This window comes from Monodelphis domestica, chromosome 6 (genome assembly GCF_027887165.1).
Source record: "Monodelphis domestica isolate mMonDom1 chromosome 6, mMonDom1.pri, whole genome shotgun sequence".
NCBI classification, from domain to species: domain Eukaryota; kingdom Metazoa; phylum Chordata; class Mammalia; order Didelphimorphia; family Didelphidae; genus Monodelphis; species Monodelphis domestica.
In genome coordinates, this window is record NC_077232.1 from 304,319,326 (window position 1) to 304,341,486 (window position 22,161).

Below are 22,161 nucleotides of genomic sequence, written 5' to 3' on the forward strand. Positions count from 1 at the left end.
GTGTTTGCCAGGGACAATGTTTTTAATTTGGCGGGGAATAGCATAAGAAAAGATTGAAAAGCTAAGGAAATGGTGACAGTTTTGTAGGGTTCTATAAGTCAGATCCACTACAAGACTGGGTTTGAATTCCAAGGGATACTTCTAAAATGGTAAAGTAGAGGGCAATGACTAGAGAATAGTTCTTGCCCTGTGGGAAGAGAAAGATATATCAGAACAAAAATATTCATAGTCCAAAGATGGCGGCAAGAGGAGGGAGTAAGTATCCTTTCCTTTACTTTTTTTACCTTCAACCAAAGAAATCTTCAAACTCTCATAGACAAAATGCCACTATCTCTTTCTCAATGTCTCTTTCCCTGTCTCTGCCTCTGTCTCTGTCTCTTCCTTTCATGCACGCATGCACCCACACACATCTATATATATTCATATATACATTAATACATGGACAACAATTTATATTTTTCATATACATATAATGTTATTATATATGTATATTTTTAATTTTTAAAAATGGTTCTTCTGTTTTCAATCTAGAATACTTTGATGGCATCTTTTATAACAGCTCTTTGGAATTTCTGCTCTTTTGTAAGATATTACTCTCTGGTCATACTGAAAACATGTTGCCTCTCCATTTTCTCTTCATCATTGCCATCTTTGAACCAATATATAGCATTAAATAAGTATTAAAAAAAGATAAATAGCAACCTTTTCTTCAAGGTTTTGATGTCCAGTTCTTTCTCTTCTGTCACTAATGATATTTCATCAATTTGAATAGCAAGATTGGCCAAACTGCTGAGTGAAAATATTCTCCATTGCTGCTACTAAGGAGACAGCATGGTGAAGAAGTGGTTACGCAATCCTTAAGAGTCAGAAATTCTGTGCTTTACTCCAGGTTCTCACACTTTTTAGCACTAGAGACAATTTTTTGGAAGAATGAAGTTGAGGATTTTGACTAGATTCTCTTCATTTTGCTAAGTCTTAGTCCATCTGTAGAATGTGGATGATAATTATACTACTTTATTCATAAGAAGACTTTGCAAATGGTAAATTCTTATAAAAATAGACTTCATTGTCACTAGTGGTAATCTAATATTTCTTTATTCTTTTTGTAATTATGTAAACAATTATTTTTTTCTCCCTTCCACCCTCTCCCCTTTACTGGAAACAAAATAAAAACCATACCCTTGTGAAAAATGTATAATTAAGCAAAAGAAATTCCCACATTAATTGTGGGAAAAATTTGTTTCTCATTTGACATCTTGAGTCTGCTATCTCTCTGTTAAAAGATAGGTAACATATAAAATCTTTGCTCCCCTGGAATTTATGATCCACCATTGCCATGATCAGATATTTTAAATCTTTCAAAGATGTTTGCATTTATAATATTGTTATTGTATAAATTATTCTATTTCTGCTCCCTCTGCACCATTTCATAATCCTTTTCCAAGTTTTGCTGAAATTGTCCCTTTTGTTATTTTTTATGGCACAATCATATTCCATTACATTTATGGTATTTGTTCAGCCAGCCCCAGTTAGTAGACACCTCCTTGGTTTTAAGTACTTTGCCACCACAAAATTATAATAAATATGTATTTTTAAAATAAATATTGGTGCCTTCCCTCTTTCTTTGATCTTTTTTGGAGGTCTGGTGATATCACTTGGTCAAAAACTATACACAGTTTAGTAATGTTTAGGACATTGCTTTCCTGAATGGCTGGACCAATTACTAGTTCCATCAGTAGTACACCAATATGCCTGTGTTTCCACAGCCCCTCCAACATTTGTCATTTTCTTTTTTTAAGTCAGTTTTGTCAGTCTAAGAGTGAGGTACAAAATGTCACTCTACTTTTAGAAAACATTAATAAGCTACTTGTCATTCATCTTCTAGGGCCTCTTGTTATAGGATACAAAAAAGAGATAAGATTTCCCCAAACTCATTCATTTTGTGTTATTTCTGCTCTTCTGACCATCATTCTACCATGAAGCTGCTTCTACTCTTATTTTCCCCTTCCTTTTGGTATTTCAGCTCCTATCTCAGTTCCTCTTGCTTTCCTCAATAATGAGGGTTCACCATTTCTAGCTAGCCTCAGACTACATATGGCTCTCTAACCATATTCTTCCCATATGGTCCTTTCACCTTCATGTCTAGGTACAGAGTCAGTTTATAGGAGTCATTTCATGGAGCATGCTTATCAGTCATTCCGGGTTCCAGTCGAACATGTGAAACTATTTTTCATTTTAGTACGCTATAGTAAACCCTGAGTGATCCCTTTATCTTCCCCTGTCCTTTGAGGAGTGAGGAAAGAGGAGTAGGAGTGAGGGTGGAGTAGAACATTGGCAGATAAAAGAGGGGCCAGCTCCTGTCTGCCTCCCTCTGCTTTGACCTTACTGTGTGGCAGATAGTGCATTTTGCCTCTAGACTATTCATGAGGAAGTGGTAGGGCAGTCTGTGGTTTTTCTACCATGGCAGCTATTGATCCCATGTGGAATCCAGACTCAACTAGCTGATCAGTGATCTTGTGCCATTGATTTCTTTTTTGGCTGCTATGTTTCCTTTCCTGAAGAGGTGGACCTAATGTGGTTCTTCTTTTCTCAAATACATACAAAGATGGTTTTTGACATTTGTTTTAGAAACTATTTAATATTGCTTACCGTCTGGGGGGTAGGTGGGTAGAGGGATGGGAGAGTGAGAAGGAGGGAGAGAATTTGAAACAAAAACCAAAAAAGAACATGAAAAAGCTTATTTTTATTATTATCCCCCCTTGAGAAGTCAAGTGATTTGCTACATATATGTATCATACAAAGCATATTTCCATCTAATATGGTTCTTGAAGTAGAATATGTCTAAGTGTGGAATTGACCTTGTAAGTCTGCCAGGTAGAGAGTTCTTGGGTCTATCAAGTCTGAAGAAAGTGGTGACTTAGGAAGGGGTCCCTGACCACTCTCATCCTTGTGTGCCTTTCCTGAATTCACCCCCATGCCCGAGTTGCAGCGTCACACCCTGGGAGGGTGTGAATGGAACAAATTATCAGCTAACATGCCATGCATCTTTCAGCCTCCATCTGCCTTTCATTCCAAAGAAGGAAACACTGATAGGTTCCTGCCGTCAGGTATAATTACTGCCATTTTAAGCACACACGACACTGCTTAGCTTTAATTAGACTGAATCGATGGAATGTACATGGCCGGTAGTGTGGGGGAGAGTCCAGGGCATGAAAGTATATTTTACAAATCCTACTGGGCCTAAAACTTGGCTACTCTCGGATGGGCAGATCATTAGAAGAAAATCACTTAAGAAATTTAACCCAATCGTACTGGACAGCTCGAGAAGCTCTGGGAGCATATTGTCGGCTACATTAGAGAAATCCAATATAGGGAGGGGTAAGGAGGAGGAGGTGGAGGAAGAAGGGGAGGGAGAGACTATTCTGTCTTTACTTAGATCAGCTTTAAGTATATGTAAGAAATTCCTTAGAAAAAGAACTCTGTGGACAAGAGACTTTATATTCTATCCAAGAATAAACAGTGAACCACCACTGGTCTTCATTGGGTATGAAAGTGACATGGTCAGATACACACTTATGGATAATCCCTTCAGCAGCCATGAGAAGGATGAAACGAAGATGGGAGACATTTGGGGCAGGGAGGCCAATTAAAAGGTTGTTGCATTAGTCTAGGAGAGAATGGAGGAGGCCTTGAATTAAGGTGGTGGCTAAGACAAGACAGGAGCTTTCAGATGTAGGAGATATCATGTAGATAGGAAATGCAAGATTGAGCAACAGAAGCAAAACTTGAACTGAGTGAAAGTGAGGAGTCTAGGATACTGGAATAATATGAACCTGGAAAGCAAAAACATTGATAATGTCTTTGACAAACCTAGGGAAGTTTGGAAGGCAGATTCGTTTGGGGAAAGTAATATATCATTTTGGACAGCTAGGTGGCCCAGGAGATGGGATGTTGGAAGTGAAGTCAGGAAGACCTGAATTCAAATGCCTTTTCCAACAGTGATGTATGACCCTTGACAAGTCATTTAACTCCACAACCTCTGTTTTCTCAGCTATAAAATGAGACTACTAATAATCCCTACCTCCCATAGTTATGGTGAGAATGCAATGAGATCACAGATTTCCAAACTTTAAAATCGACATAAATTCTAATGGTGTTGTATTACTGTTTTGAGTTTGAGTTCAGATGTTTCTAGTGACATGCATTTTGAAGCATTAAGTGCAAAGCTGGTAATTTGGGACAGAAACTCAGGTCAGCTATTGGTTCTGAATGTTTTGAGGTTTTTCTTGCTTATCTGAATAGTGAAAAAAATTAAACTCATGGGAGTGGAGGTCATTAATTAGGCAGCCAATAGCATTTATTTGTTTATTGTGTATCAGTTGTTGTGCTAAGGGATACAAAAAAAGATACTCTCCCTACCTTCAAGAACTATACATTCCCTAAATTCAATAAAAGCCAGTGACTCCCTGCTACTTCAGGAGCAAATAAAAATGCTTTTTGAGGATTTTTAAAAAGCTCACAACCTGACTCTTCCTCTCCTCCCAGCCTTCACAGACAGAAGTGTCCACGATATTCAGAACTAGCATGTCTGGTAGATGGTTTGCTGAGCCTCCTTTGATGTTCACTTGCCAGCCAGCTCTTACTGTGGCTCCAAAAAGCCTTAGCACATACAGCAGCCACACTCTGATAACCTGTCTTGGTAGGCATGATGAACTAGGTTGAGTTAGGGGAATGTCTATCCCAGGCATATGGGATATTCCTTCCCTATGTTGAAGGAAAAGTTGAGAAGAATTTGTTCCAATGGCCAAAAATATGAGGAAATAGTTGTGGAGTGCTTAGAACTTGGTCAGACATCAATGACACCAAGATCATCCACTGAATCCTGGGTCATCATCTTGACTTGTCTTGCCACTGGATTTGGATGACTCTGGTAGGGAGAATTTGGACTGATAATTTTGTTTAACTGATTTACATATTCAATTCATGTACCAGTTAAAAGACACCACCAGTGATATTATTTTGGTTCTCTTTGCATACAAAAGACAACAACCAACCAATTTTCCTTTGTCTACAGATCTGATGACCTGAGGACACTCAAAGACCTTGCTGTTCCTTGAACATGACATTCCTTTTCTTGACTCAATGTCTTTTCTCTTTTGTCTTTTTGAATTTTTGTCATTTTGATTAAGGCACCTGGAACTTGTTTCTATGTTTAGATGCTGTTGATTTTGCAGATTTTTTTGTATCTTGATGTTTTCCTAAACAAAATATAAATGTAGAAAAATGTTTTCTTTTTAAAAAGAGAGAGCCTGAACGGACTGGGCAGAAACTAAGATCAGGTTAGTGAGAACAATAATTTAGTTAGATGAAGATCAGCATTTGATTGGTGACAGATATAGAATGATACCAATCTGTAAAAATAAAGTGGATATTAAGAGTTTCTTTAAAGTGATATTATTCAACATGACCCATTTTTATCATTATTAGCATAGTGCCTGACATACAGTAAAGAGTACTAGGATCAGTTAATTATAAATTACAAATTATGTAATTTGTCCAGGGTTCCACAGCTAGTAGGTAGGTGGACAAGGCAGGGTATTAACTCAAGTCTTCTTGATTCCAAGGAATTACACCTCTTAAATGCTTAAAAAATGCTTGTTGATTGTTTGATCACTTGTAATAAGAGATTTAAAGGTCACATGAACAAGGAGTCAGGACTTGGTGCAAATCAGGTATGGAGTACCTAGAGCTTGGTCACACATTGAACACATTAAAGTCATTCACTGCATCCCAGGCCAGCCATCACTTTTGTATTGCCACTGCACTTCAATGACTCTAGAAGAGAGAACTTTGGGCAACTTTATTTCACTTAAATCCAATTCACTGGCAAGTCAAGGCATCGCCCTGTGATGTCATGGGTTCTCTTCAAAAACAAAAGATGAACAGCCACCTCTGACACACATTGTCCGTGAGACCATGGGGAAGTTGCTTAAACTCTCTATGCCCCCAGGCAGCTCTCTAAGATTATAACTTGTAGATGAGTTGCTCATCTACAGAAGTGCCACCCAGTTTCTCAAAGTCATGAAATCATAGATCTCTACAATTATTATTTTTAAAAGAAACATTATATTTATTTAAGAAGCATCTATTGAATGCCTACTATTTTCACAGCATTGTTTTAAATATTTGGATTTCCTCTCCTAAACTGTAAGTATACATATATATACACACACATATACACATGTACACACACACTGCTGTCCTTTCCACATCATGACTTTTACATCTTCAATATCATGGTTCAATATATCATGGGTTGGCATAAGAAAGGAAATGGAATTGAAGCAGATATCTCTAATAAAAGATTAACTCCTCGAATATATAGAGAACTAAGTCAAAGTTATAAAAATAAAAGTCCTTCTCCAACTGATAAATGGTTAAATGATGAAAAGATGGTTTTCAGATGAAGAAATCAAAACCATCTATAGTCATATGAAAAAATACTCTAAATTACTCTTGAAAATATAAATTAAAACAACACTGAGATACCACCTCACATCTATCATATTGGCTATTATGACAGACAAGGAAAATGATAAATGTTGGAGAGGATGTGGGAAAATTGGGATACTAAAATGCTCTTGTTTGAGTTGTGATCTGATCCAATCATTCTGAAGAACAATTTGGAACTATGCTCAAAGGGCTCTAAAACGATGCATAATCTTTGAAGATCAATATCATTACTAGACATGTATTGTAAAGAAATAAAAAAAGTAGGGAAGAATCTATTAGTACAAACATATTTATCAAAATTCTTTTAGTGGTAACAAAGAATTGGAAATTGAGCAGTTGTATATCAGTTGCAGAATGGCTGAACAAGTTGTATATGTTAGTTATGGTTATATTTATCACATATATATATATATGTATAAGAAATGATGAACAGGATAATTTCAGAAAAATCTGGAAAGACTTACATGAACTGATGCAAAGTTCAGTAAACAGAGCCAGAAGAACAATGTATGCAGGGATAGTAGTATTTCTTTTTCTTGTTCTTTTTCTTTTTTAAAATTCTTACCTTCCATCTTAGTATTAACACTGTGTGTGTTGGTTCCAAGGCAGAAGAGTGGTAAGGGCTAGACAATGGGGGTTAAATGACTTTCCCAGGGTCACACAGCTAGGAAGTATCTGAGGCCAGATTTGAACCTAGGATCTCCCATCTCTAGGTTTGGCTCTCAATCCACTGAGCAATCCAGCTGCCCCTCCCCCAATGGTATTTCTTAATAAACAATTGTGAATGATCTAGCTATTCTCAGAAATACAGTGATCCAAGATAATCCTAGGGATTCATGATAAAAAGTGCCATCCTTCCTCTGAGAAGGAACTAGAGTTAGAATGCAGACTGAAACATGCTATATTTCATTTTCTTTCTTCTTTTTTTTTTCTTTGAGATTATCTTCCACAAAATGACTATTCTGGAAAAAAATGTTTTACATGATTACATATGTAAAATCTATATTGAATTGCTTGCTACCTCAGAGAGGAGAAAAGGCAAGGAGGGAGTGAGTAAGGAAGGGCCAGCAGAAGGGAGAGAATTTGAAACCCAAAACTAAAAAAAAGAATGAATGTGACAAAAATTGTTTTTACATGGAATAGGGGAAAATAAATTATTATTAAAAAGGAACATGTAGAAATCGGAAATATTAAGAGCATATCATATCAATTATATCAATAAATTATATCAATTTATATTGATTATTTATAATAAATTATATCAATAAATATTCAATAAAATTATATTTAATAAAAAAGAAAATAAATGGAAAACAAATCAAAATAAATTAAATGGGAATTTTTTTGGGGGGGTTTGTGGAAGCCTCAGACATGGAAAGGCTACTAGAAGACATAGAAAAATTTTAGAAACTCAGAAATGTATAAACTATATGTGTAGCATTGTATAATATCAAAATATTTCATCTTTTAATACCACAAATATGCACAATTTCTTTTAAAAAGGTAAAATAAGTAAAAAGTTAGTTTGTGAAAATAGGAAAGCTGACAGATGACACACAAGGACTAGAAATGTTAACATTGACTAATATATAGCTTATGACCAAATACTTAACTTAAATTTTACAATATGGTACTGTAAACATCCCATAAAAGAAAAAGGAAAAAAAAATCAGACTTTTTCTCTGGTACAAATAGAGGACCAAAAAGTAGATTTTCCTGATTGAGAGGGTGCTATGCCCCTGACCCCTGTGATGTAGAAGGGATACCTATATATACATACATGCAAATACATACAATATGGCTATATTCATACCCATACAATATGAATATATGCACATATATTTCACATATATTATATGGCTATATACACATCGTACATATTCTCTATTATAGATAATTATTTTCTATCAGATGATAGAACATATATAATTTGTAAATACACTTTTATGTATATTTCTATCCATCTTTCTCATTCCTTCTCTTTCTCTCTGTCTCTCTCTCCCATACACACAAACTCTCTTTCTCTTTCTCTCTCTCTCCCACCAGCCCTCTCTCTGTTACCCATTTTTTAAGTCTTCCCTATATTAGCTATATAGTTACTACTACTGTGGCTTTAAGAACCAAATGGAATGCTTAGAATCTGGCAGCTGGGCATCATAGTGTTTAGTAAACTGAAGGGAAAATAGTTTAAGAGGTAAGATTTAAATTAATATCTAATAACTCCAAGTATTATATGTTGTAAGATTTATTAATAATCAATTGGAGAAAAAGAAATAAAAAGAAACAAGTAAAAACCTGAATAAAGAAAAGTTTTCCCTGCCACATTCATGGGAAGAAGAGAGAGCAAGGCAGGGTCACACACAAACTTTATCTCATGGGATGCTAGGATTTAGAGTTCTGGGGAGGATATCTTAATTATACAAAGAGAAACAAGGGAGAAGACAGAATGAGGGTGAGAAAAAGCTTTCTTGGAAAAAGTCTTAACTGTTATTTTATGAAAACAACTACAAAAATAATTTTATAATGAGTAAATATGGAGACACATTGTTTAAAGTGATGACAATAGAAGCTGAAAATACAAGTCTCTTGTAATGGCTGGAGAGAAGCTGGAGATGACAGAGAAAGATGTGGGAGGGCATTTTTTTCTTAAAAGAACTGTTTTAAGTTTTATATTTTTATTTTATTTTATTTATATTTTATTTATATATATATATTATATATTTATTTTATATTCCCATCTTAGAATCAATAGTATATATAGGCTGAAGATGATAGTTTAGAGACAGCAACAGCTCAGACCTCTGTAAACCTTTCCTTACTGATCAAAAACTCAATGCTTCAAGGGGACTGAGAACCAAATCTAACAACAGGAATAGAGCTAGGGAACCCTTCTCCTGGACCCAACTTAAAAGGTATGTGCCCCCCCCCCCCCCAAAGCCTGAGTTCTAGAACATGCGGGTATAAGGGGAAGGAAGAAGGAAGGTCCCAGGACCTCTCACCCACCTACAGCGCTGAGCCTCCAACAGTGGCTGGAATCTCTGGGCAGGCAAGGGCACTAGTCTGAAGGGAGTATCTTGCCAGAAACTGGAGGAGAAGTGTAGAGTAGGCAGCCCAGTCAAAGTCATCTTGTTTCATCATCATCACTCCATCTTGTTTCCCACACTGTAGGTTTTGGCCTCAGGGCACATCCAGCTTTGCAGATCAACTCCTCTGCCCTATCTCAATCTCATTGGTAGGGCAGATAAGAAGCCTTCAGAGGACAGGGAAGCTAAATCTCCAACACTCCTCCCCTACAGACTGATCTGAGAACCCTGCTGACTAAACCCCAAGGGACAAAGGCAGCAACAAACTACAGGCAAGAACCTTGACAACAAGACGGGAAGCCCAGCTTCTTTTCAGCTTCTGCTGTCAGTCAGGGAAGATATGACTAACCTGATCAAACAGCAGAACAGAGAAGAAACCCCTTCAGGACAGAACAGCCCCAAACCACAGATCCAGCACATAATGAGAAGAGAAAGACTACAGGGTGGCAAGAAGGGGGAAATATGAATAAACAACAGAAAAAGAAAAAAGAAATCATACTCAACAGCTTTTATCCAGGCAATGAACAAAGCGCAAACAAAACAGAGGAAAATCAAGGAACAACAAGCAAAAACACAGAAACTCTAGAGAATTGGACACAGTCTGGATGAACTAAAAATGCAATTCAAAAAACAATTAAGAGAGGCTGAAGACAACTGGGAAAAGAACTTAAAAAGCAAAATAAATTATCTGGAAACAGAAAATAGTGTCTTGAAAGTCAAAATTAATCAGCTTGGAAATGAGGCAATGGAGATGAAAGATCACTGTTCCCTCTAAGTGTACTTCTTTTTGCTGCCCAGGTAATAACAGCAGTTTTTTTTTAAAAATATATTTTATTTGATCATTTCCAAGCATTATTCGTTAAAGACATAGATCATTTTCTTTTCCTCCCCCCCTCACCCCCCATAGCCGACGTGTAAGTCCACTGGGCATTAGATGTTTTCTTGATTTGAACCCATTGCTTTGTTGATAGTATTTGCATTAGAGTGTTCATTTAGAGTCTATCCTCTGTCATGTCCCCTCAACCTCTGTATTCAGGCAGTTGCTTTTTCTCGGTGTTTCCACTCCCATAGTTTATCCTTTGCTTATGAATGGTGTTTTTTTCTCCTGGATCCCTGCAAGTTGTTCAGGGACATTACACCACCACTAATGGAGAAGTCCATTACGTTCGATTATACCACAGTGTATTAGTCTCTGTGTACAATGTTCTCCTGGTTCTGCTCCTCTCGCTCTGCATCACTTCCTGGAGGTTGTTCCAGTCTCCATGGAACTTCTCCACTTTATTATTCCTTTTAGCACAATAGTACTCCATCACCAACATATACCACAGTTTGTTCAGCCATTCCCCAATTGATGGGCATCCCCTCGTTTTCCAGGTTTGGGCCACCACAAGCGCAGCTATGAATATTTTTGTACAAGTCTTTGTGTCCATTATCTCTTTGGGGTACAGACCCAGCAGTGCTATGGCTGGGTCAAAGGGTAGATATTCTTTTGTCGCCCTTTGGGCATAGTTCCAAATTGCCCTCCAGAATGGTTGGATCAGTTCACAACTCCACCAGCAATGAATTAATGTCCCTACTTTGCCACATCCCCTCCAGCATTCATTACTTTCCTTTGCTGTTATGTTAGCCAATCTGCTAGGTGTGAGGTGATACCTCAGAGTTGTTTTGATTTGCATCTCTCTGATTATAAGAGATGTAGAACACTTCTTCATGTGCTTGTTAATAGTTTTGATTTCTTTATCTGAGAACTGCCTATCCATTTCCCTTGCCCATTTATCAATTGGAGAATGGCTTGATTTTTTGTACAATTGATTTAGCTCATTATAAATATGAGTAATTAAACCTTTGTCAGAGGTTTCTATGAAGATTTTTTCCCAATTTGTTGTTTCCCTTCTGATTTTAGTTATATTGGTTTTGTTTGTACAAAAGCTTTTTAGTTTGATGTAGTCAAAATTATTTATTTTACATTTTGTGATTCTTTCTATATCTTGCTTGGTTTTAAAGCCTTTCCCCTCCCAAAGGTCTGACATGTATACTATTCTGTGTTTACCCAATTTGCTTATGGTTTCCTTCTTTATGTTTAAGTCACTCACCCATTTTGAATTTATCTTGGTGTAGGGTGTGAGGTGTTGATCTATTCCTAGTCTCTCCCACACTGTCTTCCAATTTTCCCAGCAGTTTTTATCGAATAGTGGATTTTTGTCCCAAAAGCTGGGATCTTTGGGTTTATCGTATACTGTCTTGCTGAGGTCGCTTTCCCCCAGTCTATTCCACTGATCTTCCTTTCTGTTTCTTAGCCAGTACCAAATTGTTTTGATGACTGCTGCTTTGTAATATAGTTTTAGGTCAGGGACTGCAAGGCCCCCATCATATGTGTTTTTTTTTCATTATTTCCCTGGATATCCTTGATCTTTTGTTCTTCCAAATGAACTTTGTTATGGTTTTTTCTAAATCAGTGAAGAAGTATTTTGGTAGTTCAATGGGTATGGCACTAAATAGATAAATAAGTTTGGGTAGGATGGTAATAACAGCAGTTTTTAAGAGTTTCCAATGACCTCTTTTCTTATAGGGATACATATCATTTTAACTTATTGAGTCTCTTAAAAATTTTTTTTTTGTTTTTCTCCCCCCCCCTTTTTAAATTACCTTTTGATGATTTTCTTGAGTTCTGTGCTTGTACATCAAATTTTCTGTTCAGGTCTGGTCTTTTCTTTACAAATTCTTGGAATTATTCTATTTTGTTGAATGACCATACTTTCGCCTGTAAGAATATAGTCAGTTTTGCTGGGTAGTTGATTCTTGGTTATAGAGCTAGTTCCCTTGCTTTCCGGAATATCATATTCCATGCCTTTCTTTTTTTCACTGTGGATGTGGCCAGATCCTGCGTTATCCTCACTGTGGTTCCTTGATATCTGAATGACTTCTTCTTGGCAGCTTGTAATATCTTTTCTTTGGTCTGATAGTTCTTGAATTTGGCTATAACATTCCTGGGTGTTGTCAGTTGGGGATTAAGTATAGGAGATGATCTGTGGATTCTATCAATCTTCACTTTTCCTTCTTGTTCTAGGATATTGGAGCAGTTTTCTTTAATAATTTCCTGTAAAATAATGTCCAGGCTTTTTCTTTTGTCATGGTCTTCTGGTAGACCAATGATTCTTAAATTGTCTCTCCTTGAACAATTTTCTAAGTCCTCTGTTTTGTGAATGAGATGCTTCATATTTTCCTCAATTTTTTTCATTCTTTTGGTTTTGTTTTATAGTGTCCTGCTGCCTTGTGAGGTCACTTGATTGTAGTTGTTGTATTCTGGTTCTTAAAGACTGGATTTCATCCCTAGTTTTTTGGTCGTTCTTTTCCTATCGGTCTGATTTTCTTTGGAGGTCATCGTTCATCCTCTTTACCTCGTCTTTCATCTCCTTTTTCTCATCTTTCATCTTCTTCACCTCATATTTCATCTCCTTTGCCTCATTTTCCAGCTGGTTGATTTTGGCTTTCAAGACACCATTTTCTTGTTTTAGTTCAAATGCCTCTGTTTCCAGATGACTTATCTTAGTTTTTAAGTTCTTTTCCCAATTGTCTTCAGACTCTCTTAATTGTGTTTTGAATTGCATTTTGAGTTCTTCCAAAGCCTGTATCCAATTCGCTGGGATTTCTGATTTTTCCTTTGCTGATCCCTCCCCCTCTGTTTTGTTCCCTCTTTGCTCATTACCTGTGCAAAAGCTGTCTATTGTAATTTCTTTCTTCTTTTTCTGTTGTTTGCTCGGGTTTACCCCTTCTTTGCTCCCCATATTTGTCTGTGCTCTTGCTCCTCTCATTTTTTTTCTTTGGTTTTGGTTTTGGGTCTGTCAGTCTCCCCTCTTGGAGCTTTGTCAGATCTCTTGGTACAGTCTCTAGGGGAGGAATGTTAGCTTCCCTGTCCTCTGGAGGCTTTTGATCAGATTAAGTTCAACTGGGTTGAGCTGTATGTGCTCTGGAAGGCTGGGCCACCCAGGCTCTCTCCAGTTCTCTCCAGCTGCTTCTCCGCTGTCCACAAGGTTCCCCAGTGCCTTTGCCTGCCTCCCAGAGCTCTGAGGAGTCCTGATGGGGGTTAGGTTCAACTGGATTGGTCTGGATGTGCCCCGAGGCAATGGTGAGACTGCAGCCTGATGGAGGGATCCAGCCATGGCCCCGGTCTCTCCCTGGCTTCCTCCCTGATGTCCACGCTGGACCCTCGGTGCCCAGCGCCCTGCTGCTCACAAGGTAGACCCTGCAAACCAGCACCTTTGCCCGCTCAGAGGTTCCCACTGCCACTGGGGGCTCAGCCCTCTGGGTTGGGGGGGAGGGGTCCTGTGATCTTCCCTCTGCCTTCCCCTTAGACCCGAGTATTCTCAGGTTCTGGCTTTTGGGGGGTGTACCTTTTGATTTGAGTACAGAAGGAGGGTTCCCCACCTCTGTCCTGTCACTCAGCTTGAATTTCGGTGCCCTAGGAGCATTCAGTCTATAATCGGTTAGGAAGGGTCTTCCACGAGGTCTGAACTTTTGCAGCTTGCTAAGCAGCCATCTTGACTCCTCCTCCCCAGGAGATGAAAGATCAGAAGGAGAAGGATGACCAAAGAGCCAGGGAAGAAATTCAGTCTTTAAAAACCAGAATCCAACAATTAGAAGTAAACGACTTCACAATGGAGCAGGGAACTGCAAAAAACAAAAGCAAAAGAATGAAAAAATTGAGAGTATATGAAACACCTCATTCACAAAACAGAAGATTTAGAAAAAAGGTCCAGGAGAGACAACTTAAGAATCATTGTTCTTCTGGAAGATCATGACAAAAGAAAAAGCCTGGACACCATTCTATAGGAAATTATCCAAGAAAACTGGTGTAGAAGGAAATAGTGAAAGAAGAAAGGGCAGGAGTAGGAGTGGAAATCAAAATGCTAGGAAATACACAGCTGGTAATCATAATTCTGAATGTGAATGGAATGAACTCACCCATAAAATGTAAACAAATAGAAGAGTGGATTAGAAACCAAAATCCTACCATATATTGTCTACAAGAAATACACATGAGGAAGGTAGACATCCATAGGGTAAAGGTAAGTGGACGGAGCAAAATCTATTGGCTATCAACTGAGAAAAAGAAGGCAGGAGTCACAACCATGATATCTGACAAAGCTAAAGTAAAAATATATCTGATCAAAAGAGATTGGAGAAGGTAATTGCATCCTCATAAAATGCAGTATAGGCAATGAGGAAATATAAGTACTCAACATGTATGCACTAAATAGCATAGCATCCAAATTTCTAATGGAGAAACTAGTAGAGATCAAGGATGAAATAGATAGAAAAACCAAACTAGTGGGAGACCTGAACATTCCACTATCAGAACTAGATATACCAAACCAAAAAATAAATAAGTGAGAGGTAAGAGAAGTGAATGAAATCTTGGAAAAATTAGAGTTAGTAGCTATGAGGAGAAAAATAAATAGGGAAAAAAGGAATGTACCTTCTTTTCAGCAGCACATAGTACATTCACAAAGAGTGACCATGTACTAGGGCCTAAAAACATTGCAAACAAGTGCAAAAGAGCAGAAATAATAAATGGAACCTTTTCAGATCACAATGCAATAAAAGTAATAATTAGCAAGGATACAGGAGAGGCAAATAAAAAATTAATTGTAAATTAAATAATATGATTCTCCAAAATTGGTTAGTTAAAGAACAAATCATAGAAACAATTAATAATTTCATTGAAGAAAATGACAATGATGAGACATCCTTTCAAAATCTATGTGATACAGCCAAAGCAGTTCTTAGGGGGAAATTTATATCCTTCAGTTAATATATTAACAAATTATGGAGGGCAGAGGTCAATGAATTGGGCATGCAAATCAAAAAACCAAGAAGTGAACAAATGAAAAATACTCAGATGAAAACTAAATTAGAGATCCTAAAAATTAAAGGAGAAATTAATAAAATCAAAGAACTATTGATTTAATAAATAAGATTAGAAGCTGGTACTTTGAAAAAAAAACAAATAAAAGACACAAAGTACTAGTCAATCTAATTTAAAAAAGGAAAGAAGAAAACCAAATTAACAGTATCAAAGATGAAAAGGGAGGCCTCATTTCTAATCAAGAGAAAATTAAGGCAATCATTAAAAACTATTATGCCCAATTATATGGCAATAAATATGGCAATCTAGGTGATATGGATGAATATTTAAAAATATAAATTGCCTAGATGAACAGAAGAAGAAATAGAATACCTAAATCATCCCATGTCAGAAAAAGAAATTGAAGAAGCCATCAAAGAATTCCATAAGAAAAAAATCCCCAGAACCAGATGGATTCACAAATGAATTCTATCAAACATTCAAACAACTAATCCCAATTTTATACAAGCTATTTGACAGAATTAGCAAAGAAGGAGTTCTACCAAATCCCTTTTCTGACAAATATGGTACTGATTCCAAAGCCAGGTCGGTCAAAAACAGAAAAGGAAAACTAGACAAATCTCCTTAATGAACATAGATGCAAAAATCTTAAATAGAATAGTAGCAAAAAGACTCTAGCAAGTGATCATTAGAGTTATTCATGATTTTCAAGTGGGATTTATACCAGGAAAGCAAGGATGATTCAAAATTAGGAAAACCATCCCCATAATTTACCACATCAACAAGCAAACCAACAAAAATCACATGATTATCTCAATAGATACAGAAAAAACCTTTGACAAAATACAACACTCATTGCTTTTGAAAACACTAGAAAGTATAGGAATGGAAGGGCCTTTCCTACAAATAATAAACAGTATATATCTAAAACCATCAGCAAAGTCATCTGTAATGGGGATAAATTAGAAGATCAGGAGTGAAATAAGAATGCCCATTATCACCTCTATTATTTAACATTTTACTAGAAACAATAGCAGGAGCAATTAGAGAAGAAAAAGAAATTGAAGGTATTAAAATAGGCAATGAGGAGACCAAGCTATTATTCTTTGCAAATAATATGATGGTTTACTAGAATCCTAGAGAATCAACTAAAAAGCTAGTAGAAAGAATCAACAACTTTAGCAAAGTGCAGGATACAAAATAAACCCACATAAGTTGTCAGTATTTCTATATATTTCCAACACATCTCAGCAACAAGAATTAGAAAGAGAAATTTCCATTTAAAATCACCCTGGACCACATAAAATACTTAGGAATCTATCTGCCAAGACAAACACAGGAATTATATGAGCACAATTTAAAAACACTTTACTCATAATTGAAACTAGATTAAAATAATTGGAACAACATTAATAGCTCATGGAAAATGACAATCCTACCCAAACTAATTTACTTATTTCGTGCCATACACATTAAACTACCAATAAACTATTTTACTGAATTAGAAAAAAAAAACTATAATAAAGTTCATTTGGAAGAACAAAAGAGTAAGATTATCCATGGAAATAATGAAAAAAAAATGAAGATAGGGGGCCTCTCTGTACCAGATCTCATACTATACTATAAAGCAGTGGTCATCAAAACAATATGGTATTGCCTATGAGACAGAAAGGAGGATAAGTGGAATAGACTTGGGGTAAGTGACCTCAGCAAGACAGTCTATGATAAACCCAAAGAGCCCAGTTTTTGGGATAAAAATCCACTATTTGATAAAAATTACTGGGAAAATTGGAAGACAGTATGGTCAAGATTGGGTTTGGATGAACCACACTACACCAAGATAAACTCAAAATGGGTGAATGATTTGAACATAAAGAAGGAAACTATAAGTAAATTAGATGAACACAAAATAGTATACTTATCAGATCTTTGGGAAAGGAAAGATTTTAAGACCAAGCAAGAGTTAGAAAAAATTACAAACTGTAAAATAATGAATTTTGATTACATTAAGCTAAAAGGTTTTTGTACAAACAAAACCAATGTAACCAAAATTAGAAGGGAAGCAACAAATTGGGAAACAATCTTCATAACAAAGACCTCTGACAAAGGTCTAATTACTCAAATTCATAAGGAGCTAAATCAATTGTACAAAAAATCAAGCCATTCCCCAATTGATAAATGCGAAAAAGACATGAAAAGGTAATTTTCAGATAAAGAAATTAAAACTATTAATAAGTACAGTAAAAAGTGTTCTATCTCTCTTACATTATAATTAGAAAGATGCAAATCAACACAACTCTGAGGTACTACCTCATACCTAGCAGATTGCCTAACATGACAGGAAAGGAAAGTAATGAATGTTGGAGGGTATGTAACAAAGTTGGGACATTAATTCATTGCTGGTGGAGGTGTGAATTGATCCAACCATTCTGGTGGGCAATTTGGAACTATGCTCAAAGGGCACTAAAAGACTGTCTGCCCTTTGATCCAGCCATAGCACTGCTGGGTTTTTACCCCCAAAAGATAATAAGGAAAAAAGACATGTACAAGAACATTCATAGCTGCGCTCTTTGTGATGGCAAAAAAATTGGAAAATGAGGGGATGCCCTCCAAGTGGGGAATGGCTGAAAAAATTATGGTATATGTTGGTGATGGAATACTATTGTGCTAAAAGGAATAATAAACTGGAGGAATTCCATGTGAACTGGAAAGACCTCCAGGAATTGATGCAGAGTGAAAGGAGCAGAACCAGGAGAACATTTTGCACAGAGACTGAACACTGTGGTACAATCAAATGTAATGGACTTCTCCTTTAGTGGCAATGCAATGATCCTGAACAACCCTGAGGGATATAGGAGAAAAAACACTATCCACATTCAGAGTAAAAAGTGTGGGAGTAGAAACACAGAAGAAAAACAACTGCTTGAACACATGGGTAGAGGGGATATGGTTGGGGATGTAGACTCTAAATGATCATCCTAGTACAAACATCAACAACATAGAAATGGGTTTTGATCAAGGACACATGTAAAATCCAATGGAATTGAGTGTCATCTACGGGAAAGGGTGGGGAGAAGAAAGGGAAAGAATATGATTCTTGTAACCAAGGAAAAATGTTCTAAATTGACTAATTAAGTAAAGTAAAAAAAAGAAAAAATAGTACATATTGGCTGATTCATAGGCAGAAGAGCATTAAGGGTTAGGTAATGAGGATTAAATGACTTTTCCTGGGTCATACAGCTAGGAAATGCCTGAGGCCAGATTTGAACTCGAATCTCCAGGCCTGGTGTTCTATCTACTGAGTCACTTAGCTTCTCCCTACATTTTGTATTTCTAAGAAGAGGAAGAAAGCTTTGAGAATATACTTTTCTTGGTAGTTTGATTAAGTGAATGATAGAACTGTATTTCCAGAAGTAAAAGGTCAGCTGCAATTCTGGTGATTGTTAGCAATAGCTGGCTATGATTTTTCTCACAGAAAAGTATACTTAGTATCTTTGTGTTATTATTGATCACATTGTTAATAAACAGTAACTTTAATATTGAATGAATCCTGGATCATATATATGCATATGTAAATATGTATACATATATGTAAAAATGTGTGTATATATGTGGAAGAATGAAAGAGAGAAAGAGATTAGTTATTCTTTATGGGAAAAGAGGTGGTTTCTCTAGATTATGAAATAATACCTAATAAAGTAGAATGTGGAGGGCTCCATGCTATTTGAGTAATTAATGGAATAAAGGGAGAATTTTATTAATGAGAAAATTTCAAAACATACATCTGAATTTCTCCCAGAACTTGGATGATGAGAATGAATATGGTAACCATTTAAATAACGGATTGAGAGGTGACTAACAAGAGAGGTTGGCTGACCTCCAGTCTTGGGTATACATGATTTATATCATTTTGGGGTGGCTGCAGTGTTTTGTCTGGTTCTCTTCATATCCCTTTTATACCAGAGAATCATTGAGGTTATCTTGCTGCTCTCCCTTTCTGGGCATCTCATGAGAATGAGCAATAACTACATAGCATATCTTAGCTCTCATTTCTCTATGTTCTTACTATCGTTATAGAATATTGCTTTCATTCTACCACCTCTTTAATTTCCCTTTTTAATATAATTGCAGTTCTCTTTTAGATGCCTAATGCTCCCATTTCCTTGAATCTGTAGGAGTTTATATCAGTGTGCTTTGGGGTGATAGATAGATAAGATATATTAAGATATTAAGATAGATATATCATAGATGTTCAAAAAGGTGAAAGACATCAGTTTGATGGTACTTTCCTGCAGGAAAACAGCTCTTTAGGAAACTGGATTAAAAAAAAAACCAAACCCATGTGAAGCTTTGCAAAGAAATCAAAAAGACCTTTCAGAGTTTAACAGACAGAAGCAGATTAATGCAAAACACACTATGATCATTTAAGAGGAAAAATGAATGAGAAAATAAGGATAAACAGAGAATCCTGACAAGAAATTAGAGGAAGTGAATGAAATGTTTTTATGGCATTGTGCTCTGGGATAAATTCCTTTTCTATAATAGTCACTAAGCAAATTTGCTTGGTTGTACTGGTTGTTCAATGCTAAGTTTTAATAAATAATTTATTTAAAAGGGAGAGAAAGAGAGAGAGAGAGAGAGAGAGAGAGAGAGAGAGAGAGAGAGAGAGAGAGAGAGAGAGAGGGAGAGAGGAGGAGAGAGAGAGAGAGAGAGAGAGAGAGAGGGAGAGAGAGAGGAGAGAGAGAGGAGAGAGAGAGAGAGAGAGAGAGAGAGAGAGAGAGAGAGAGAGAGAGAGAGAGAGAGAGAATGCTAGATTTGTCTCTGGTGTTGAGAATGGTTTTTTTCCCAAATGTATTTTGCTGGGAAGTGGGCAAAACTGGCCAGATTTAGAATTCTTCATGTTTCTCCTAAATTCAATATGATGCAAATTTAAATTCCATTTTAAAGGGCTTCTTTTTTTGGAGGGGGGAAGGAGAGGGGAATGCTGTGGGGCTCTTTTCTTTATGGTGTATTTCCTGAAAACAACAACTAGTGTTAATCCGGTTAATTCTGAATGTTTCCTTTTCCTTCTTTCTTTATGCTGTTGCCTATTCCATTTTCAGGGTAGCTCAGTGTCTGTGGCAGGAACAAATGGGATCTGGGGCTGGTGTCAGGTCCATGAGAAACTCATTTGCATGTTTCTTGCTGCTAAAGCAGACCACATCCGGGCTAAGACAAAGTGCTATGTGATCAGCAGGCTCCATAGCCCAGTGTCTGCCTGGAGCCCAGCCAGAGGGTGGGGAGTCTTTGTAAGAAGGTGTTGTTGATTCTGGGTGGAAGTCAAGGGACAGGACAAACCAGCCAAAGATGAAAACTTGTCTTTTCTCTCATTTGCTGGCAGAAACTCATTTGGTCAGAAACATTTGCTAATATTAGGTTGAGGAGAGGAACAAGAATTCTGCAGAAGTTTTGCAGAATCATTAAGGAAAAAAAAATCCCCAAAACAATCCTTCCTAAAACTCTTTTTATCTCCTCATAATTAATAGCTGTTAGAATATTTGGGGTCTCAGAAAATATGGAGGAAGACCAATGCAAAGATCAAGGCTTCCCCTCTCCTTTGTTCAATTCAATTAAAATCCATTCGCCAAACTGTTCAGTAAGCACCTACCTTTGAGCATTATCCTCTGGGAAGAGAAAAGTGAAACTGCCTCTCTTTAGAAGAGCATTCTCCTCCAGAGGGAAACAACATATACCCAGATGGAAAAAAAATGGGGGCAAGCCCTGTTACCACTTCATTACCACTAGAGAGCTGAATGAAAATGGACACATGTGCATACATATATGTGTACTTATATGCATTTCTTTATCTGCAGGCAACATAGATATATGTCATCTATCTGCATATTTGTAATAGATAACATATCTATTCACATATATGTAATATAAAGATCTGTACACATATGTCTGTGCATATGTAAAACAGAGATACCTATTATCTCTGGGTCAATTCTATTCCCTTCTACCCTCAGTCTCTATCAGCACTGGGGAACTAGACAGAAATAGTCTACCAAATAAACACACCACTGTCTAAGACAAGACTTGTTATTTTAGGCAAGTGTTTGAATGAATTCTTGACACGGTTTCTTCAATCTTGCTAATAATTATTTGGGCCAAATTAGATTAGAACTGAAGAATATTAAGATTAGAAGAGATCTTAAGTCTTAGTCAATCTACCAGTCAATACTCATTTGTCACATGTCTACCCAGAGTATTGTAGCCAGATGGTATTGGGGAAGTCAAAGAAAGGCAAAAAAGAGTCCCTGCCCTCAAGGAGTTTCCACTATAATAGAGAAGACAATGTATACAATTTAGAACACATAAGAACAATACAGAGTTTAGGGAAGGTAACCATAGTGAAGATTACAATAGCAGCTGCAGGAACCAGGATAGGCCTCCTAGATAGCACAGTGGACACAGCCCTGGGTCTAGAAGGAGAAAGACTTCAAAACTGTCCTCAAACACTTGTTAGTTGTGTGTCACTCAACCTCTCTCTGACTCAGTTTCTTCATCTGTGTAATGAGGATACTAATAGCATCTATTTCTCAGGGTTGCTGTGAGGATGAGATAATATTTATAAGTGATTGTTGAAGTATATAAATGCTAGCTATTGGAGGTATTATGAAGTGGGCAGCAGCACTTGGATTTTAAGAGAGCTGGGGA